Consider the following 6833-nt stretch of genomic DNA (forward strand, 5'->3'; position numbering starts at 1 on the left):
TAAATCAAAAGTAAAAATGCCTAGAAGGGTGTACAGGGTCTAGACTTTGCTCAACCGCCTAGCAACATGATTCCTAACTCAAATCCACATAAATCCTCATTTGTTCCCAGACTGCAGAACTTTAAGAACTTTGCAACCCTAGTTCCAGAATCAAGATCTATCCAACCAAAAATGAGCATACTTGCCATGGGAGCCTAGCAGACTCACCTAAGGTCCCTTGCTGAGGTTGGTGACCGCCAGTTGAAGGAGGAAACGACGGAAAATGGCTTGGAGAAGAGAGGAAAAACTGCTGCTTCCTTGCTTCTCCCAAAGAACACCAAACAAGTTCAGAACCAGCTCGAATTCCTTCGGGGAAACTGAAAATGAATTGGATCGACGAGTAGTCCCTGAGCTGGTGGTCAGGTGAGTACCACATACGTACCTTGATCTTGCTCCCAGAGGTAGGGATCCAAAAGGGGAAAAATGGAGCCTAAAAGAGAGAGTGAGAGACAGCCAACTCCAACTTGCTTCCTCAAAAAGCCTTATCTGGTGGAGTGGGTGAGTAGTACGTATGGGCAAGCTTTTTAGGGGGGAGAGAGAGTGTTGTTGCCCACCTATAGAGAGATATTTTCCACCCAAGTGGGCCCCATTTACCTAGAGGAAAGTCCAGACTTGCTTCTAGCTCTTTTATTTCTCTTAGATTTTCCTTCTCCCACCTCATTGATTCAAAGTGAGGTGCTCCAGTGACCCAAACTGGAACATGAAGCTGAAATTGCATGTTTTAGGATTAAAACACACAATTACGGATTTTAGGACGTGACAACACTTGCCTTGCAGGAGGATTTTCTTTGATGCCAGATCCTTAATCAAGAAAGTATCAAGATGAAATTCAAGGAAAGGTTGATTATCAGTAGCAAGGCGATGAACAGAAACAAAGTTCTTTTTAGCTTGAGTACATGAAGGATGTCTTTTAGATAAAGATTATGATAGGGGTGCGAACAATCGCATAACCAATGTGATTAATATTCATACCTGTTCCACTTCTGTTTTTGATTTGATCCTTACCAGTGTACTTGTTAAGTTCACTAATAATATGATCTATGGTGCCCGTGTCGGTGTACCAGTTTGTATCCACTCCATAAGAGTCGGTAGCTGCTACTGCACTCTTTTCATCTGGAACAAAATCAGGGTCAAACGCGGCCACAGCCTTGTCTGCGACCATGGTTGCTACAGCCACCACGATTGCCTCGACCACCATGAGATGCAATATTGACAGACTACTGAGATTGAGAATTACCATGAAGGAGATCCATTTGAGTTTTGAAGCTCAGAAGCTAAGCGTACAACTCGTTGACTGACACTGGTTCCACTCACGCAACGATAGCAGACATGATTGAATTGTAATCAACATCAAGGCCGGTGAGGATGTACGAGATCAACTCCTCATCATCTAATAGGACTCCAGCTCCGGCCATCTCATCTATAAGTGCCCGCATCTTTCCGATGTATTATGCAATTGTCATGTTATCTTTTCGTGTTGTGGCCAGCGCTATTCGCATGTTCACAGACCACGCACGCGTTTGCAAGGAAAATATGTCCTCTATGGCCCTCCATACTTGTGCTGAGGACTTCATGGTGACCACCTGTGTTAGAACTTCATGGTATAAAGAAGAAAGCAAATAGCTCAAAACCTATTGATCCAAGGCAATTCATTGTTAGTACACATGATTTGGTCCCTTTACTATCGAGTCTTTGTTGGGGGGTCACCACCAAGGACCCCTGACACCCCTGGGCTCTGCCGGTCTAGGCCCGAGGACCATGGCTCCCCTTCAGGGCCCCATGGCTCCGAAGGGGTCCCGGAGACCATGCCTTCAAATCCCTCCTGACTCTCGGAGCCACCGGACCTCCAGAAAGATCAACCAGGAGGGGGCTCGTAGGTCGCCCCACACTTGCAGTGAAGTGACCGGCATTTAATGCCCATAAAGTGGTGGTCGCCTGACCCGCTAGTACAATGGTGGCCGCCTGACACGCTGGTGTAGTGTGGTGCCAAAATAGACAACCAACCGCTGGGGCAACCACCTCACTAGCCGTAGCGATGATTTACAGGGATGTCCCTATGGCTTGCTATACAGAAAAGAACTTGTATGTCTACCGGCCTAACATGGGCACATTTGTACATTCACACTCTGAATATCATTATAAATACTGACCCTTGGTCACCAAGCCAAGGGGGACAGATTTTCCTGAGAACTCTAGTCACTCTTACCTTCTCTACTTTTCCTCTAAGCTTGAGCCACTCTTGTGAGTTGGTTCTCGCCACACTTTTTTTATAGAAGATATTTTCTTTCACAAACAGCTGGCATCGTCTGTGGGGAGAGAATAATTGTAGAAGCACTAGGAGAGGTAGGATGCTGCCAAAGAAGAAAACAGCCTGGGCGACGGCCTAGACGACCGACTCCCCGGCCACACTAGTGCGAAAGTCCACATGAATGCCATGACCAAGCTCACGCTATGCCGACGCTAGCCTCTCAGTCAGTCCAAATGAGGGCCCTGTGGCCACCGGTGATCCGGCCATGACCCTGGCTCGTGCTTGTTCTAGGGGCCCCGCCATTCCGGGGGCTCTTCAGCAGCAGCAAGGTGCAAACCTCGCTGCATCCCAAGGAGTTGCGGTTAAGGCCACAACCGCACAAGCCGCCATGGCTGACCAGTGGGCGCAAGTGGTGGTCCTTTAGGCTCAACTAGAGGAGCTGCAGGCGGCCCTGCGAGCTGCACAGCCGCCTACCAGCATGACCGTGGTAGCGCCTGTAACCGCCAATGCTGCGCTAGCCCAGGAACCAGGGCTAGCGAGGGTTTCGTCTTCATGACACATCATCACCGTGCGCCATACATGGTCGACCAACAGGCGGCAGAGCCTCGGGCCCATCGGCGCGGGGCCCCGCTTGTCAACTCCGACTCTCTCCTTCAGGCAGACCTACAAGTCGAGCCCTTCCCGGATGAATTATGGACCCTAAGCTTCCTAAATCCAAAGGCGATTCGGACCCGAAGGAGTTCACTCGCGCATACACCCTCGCAATCAAAGCCAATGAGGCTGATAGGCCACCATGGCCAAGTGCTTTCCTCTCGCTCTAGAGGGAGTAACCCTTCGATGGTTCTGAGCGCTGGAGCCTGGGTCTATCTGCGCCTGGGCCCAGCTTAGGGATATCTTCTTCAACAACTTCTAGGGTACCTTCGTCGAGCCAATGACCTATGGGAGTCTGTATGCCATTAAGCAACAGCCCGGTGAGATCCTCCGGCAGCAGTTTCGGAGGTTCGTCCAAACCAAGGCCCAAGTGAAGGGCATTTTGGAGTCGTCGGTCATTGATGTCATCACCCAAGGTCTAGGCTCCGGGCCTCTCTTCGATCGACTACATCAACGTCCGGTGCACTCAGTAAGCATCCTCATGTGCAAGTTTGAGGAATACGCACGTGCAAAGAAGGAGCGGCTCCGTCGGGGGATCGTGCATGTCACTGCGACCCCCAGCTGCGAGCCTGAGAAGCCCATCTACCAAGTGGGGTCCTTGCATGCCCTGCCACCTCCATCGATAAAAAGGGGCTCCAAGGAAGCCTATGGCTTCAGGGCGCGCAGGCCCCAATAAAAATAACGGCATGATGTGCACAACATCGCTAGAACACGAGGGGCTTTGAGCTCGCCCCGCTCTAGGGGGCGTGGTCAAGGGTGCTCCAGAGCCTTCCCCGAGTGGCAATGCATCCTAGGTCGATAATCAAATGAAGGATACTAGTGCACTATGCACGGGAAAGGACGTGCCCACAACACCAAAGATTGTCGGACTCTCATCACCTTTCGAGAGGAGTACCTCGAGAGGCAGGAAGCACACGTGGTGGGGGATAGGGCCAACGATGAGCACCACAGAGGTTGTAGGCTAGCAGTAGGCTGCCAGATTGATCACCTGGCCTCGCAGAACCCTACCCCATTGGCTATGCCTCCGTCGCGTCCGCTACCCATGTTGCAGCACGTCGACGAAGGGGACCGTACTAGGTGGGTGATCCTGGCCATAATAGGGGGAGGACCCTTCGGTGGCTCCTCGAAGCGGCAGTGTCGAGACTATGCATGTGGGGTCAACCACGTTAGAGTCACTAGCATCCACCACCAAGTCCTTGGATGGGTCAAAGCCCATATAACCTTCTCCCACGATGACGCTATAGGAGTAAACTTCCCTCATACTAACGCGTTGGTCATCACGGCCAACATCACCGAAGTCAAAGTCCGGAGGGTGCTGATTGACGGAGGAAGCTCCGCAGATATCCTCTTCGTACATGCCTTCGACCAGCTCTGTCAAACGCCTTCGGTGAAGGCTCCGCTATGCGAACCAAGATGATCACCTTCGACATCGTGGACACGCCCTACACATACAATGTCATCTTGGGCCGGGGAACTCTGAAAAAGTTCTTAGCAGTCTCCCATCACAATTACCTCTGTATGAAGATACTTGGGCCCTAGGGGCTGATCTCCATACACAGTGATCAATCCTTGGCTAGGCGCATTGAGTATGGGCACCCCGCCCCTCTCAATAGCCGCCACATGCATAACATGGCTGAAGACCCCCTTAAAGACCCCTCTCCGACGTGCCTCAAACACCAGGTCCCTCCAAGGCCACAACTGGAGGGGGATGTCAAGCATGTCCCCTTGGGACTAGGGAGCCCCATCCGAACTTTTCAAATCGGGGCTGACCTCACTTTGGAGTAGAAAGCACAGCTCATAGCTATCCTAAGGGACAACTCTGACATATTTGCATGGTCTCCGTAGGACCTCCCCGAGTCGATCGCCACATCATTGAGCATGCCCTTTGGGTCGACCTGCAGACCCAGTTTGTTCGACAGGGGCTTCGCAAGCTGTCCATCGAGCGAGTGGAGGCTGCAAAGGAGGAGACCCGGAAGCTGCTGGAGGTCGGCGTCATCCTTGAAGTCATCCATATGGAGTGGCTGTAAAATCCCATCCTGGTCAAGAAGCCTATGGGAAATGACGCATGTGCACCAACTTCACGACTCTCAACAAAGCCTGCCCTTGAGACCTGTACCAGCTGGTGGACTCCACCGTGGGCTGTGACTTGCTGAACTTCCTGGACGCGTACTCCAGATACCAACAAGTGTGGATGGTTGCTGAGGACGAGGGCAAGACTAGCTTCATTACCCCCTTTGGAGTGTACTACTACGTCTAGATGTTTTTTAGCCTCCGAAATGCCGGAGCTACCTTCCTCCAGCCTAGTACAGAAAATCTTGGGACAACAGTTAGGCCGCAATGTGGAAGCCTACATCGGTGACATAGTCATTAAAAGGAAGCTTGAAGCTGACCACGTTGCAGACCTACAGGAAATCTTCAATAGCCTTTGGGCCGCCGACGGCTTAACCCAAAGAAGGGCGTCTTCGGTGCCAAAGCTGGAAAGTTACTGGGGTAACTCGTCTCCAAGCAAGGCATCGAGTCTAACCCTGGTAAAATCCATGCCACCATAGAAATAGCACCACCCACCACCTCAAAGGGGGTCCAGCGCCTGGTCGGTCGCCTGGCATCCCTCAGCCGTTTCCTTACTAAGTCCACCGAGCACAACCTTCCGTTCTTCAAAACATTGAGGGGCTCCGGGCCATTCACATAGACGATGGAGTGTCAGGACACCTTCGAGGCCCTCCAAGCTCATCTTTCCAACCTCAACACGCTCTCTATACCCCTTCTTGGCGAGGGACTCCTCCTCTACCTATCCGCCTCTACCTCCATTGTAAGTGTCGTACTCATATGGGAGGAGGAGAATGAAGGCCGCTCTATTCAGATGGTGGTTTACTACATTTTGGAGGCCCTAGATGAGGCCAAGATGCACTACACACAGCTCAAAAAGTTGGCATATGCCCTTTTGATGGCCTCCCGTAAGCTCCGGCACTACTTCCTCGCTCACGACATCACCGTACCAACCTAATACCCATTGAGCGACATGTTCCACAATCGGGAGATGACGAGACGCATAGGCAAGTGAGTAGTAGAACTTTCACCCTTCGTAGTGTAGTTTGTAGCCCGTACGACCATCAAGTCATAGGTTCTGGTTGGCTTCGTCGCCGAATGGACTCCTCATCCACAAGGCCCTGGAGACCCCTCCACAAGTTATATGGACAGTATATGCTGATGGAGGAAATGGGTCCAGTTGCGCGGGGCTGGAGCCATCCTCATCTCCCCAGCTGGCCAGCATGCAGCTTTCGCAGTCCGCTTGGAGTTCAAGGCAACCAACAACATCGCCAAGTATGAGGCCATCCTCCTGGGGCTCCGCAAGGCTCGGGGCTTCGGGGTCGCCAGGATCATTGTCAAAATAGATTCATAGGTTGTTGCCAGGCATGTTGATAAGAGCTTCCAGGTCCGGCATCCGGAGCTGTTGAAGTACCTCGAGGCCATCCGCAAGGCTGAAGGGTTCTTCCAGGACATCTCAGTGTGAAGCATATCCTGCACGGACAACCACCAAGCAGGCACCCTAGCAAAGGTCGTCACTGAAAGTTGAGTCATACCCTGCTCTAGTTGAATTGTGGCCACCGTGATTCAAAGGTCCTGGGTGTCGCCTTCGGCGGCCACACGGGCCATGTTGGCCTTGTTAACAGCCTCCACCACGACCCGGTAGGCTGTAGTAGCCTCATGGGTTGTGGCCTACGTGCGCTCCCGTAGCACCGTCTCCTCGAGTCGGGAGATGTCACGTCCCAAATTCTATAATTGCATGATTAAGCTTAATCATGCATCATTAGCATCATATTTATTTTTGAGGTAAATTATTTTAGTGCACTAGAGCACTTTGTTTGAAATTAATTGGATTAGAGAGAGAAATCCG

At 51.7% G+C, this 6833-nt stretch overlaps 1 non-coding gene across 1 annotated transcript; it reads right to left on the reverse strand.

Annotated features, from left to right (window-relative positions):
- Positions 1 to 1297: 1297 nt before the first annotated feature.
- LOC133910342 (small nucleolar RNA Z247) lies at positions 1298 to 1436 on the reverse strand. Its single transcript, XR_009908513.1, has one exon. It is a non-coding gene; the product is annotated as a small nucleolar RNA Z247 (small nucleolar RNA).
- Between the last annotated feature and the right edge of the window lie 5397 nt (positions 1437 to 6833).

This window comes from Phragmites australis, chromosome 2 (assembly GCF_958298935.1).
Source record: "Phragmites australis chromosome 2, lpPhrAust1.1, whole genome shotgun sequence".
Classification (NCBI taxonomy): Eukaryota; Viridiplantae; Streptophyta; class Magnoliopsida; order Poales; family Poaceae; genus Phragmites; species Phragmites australis.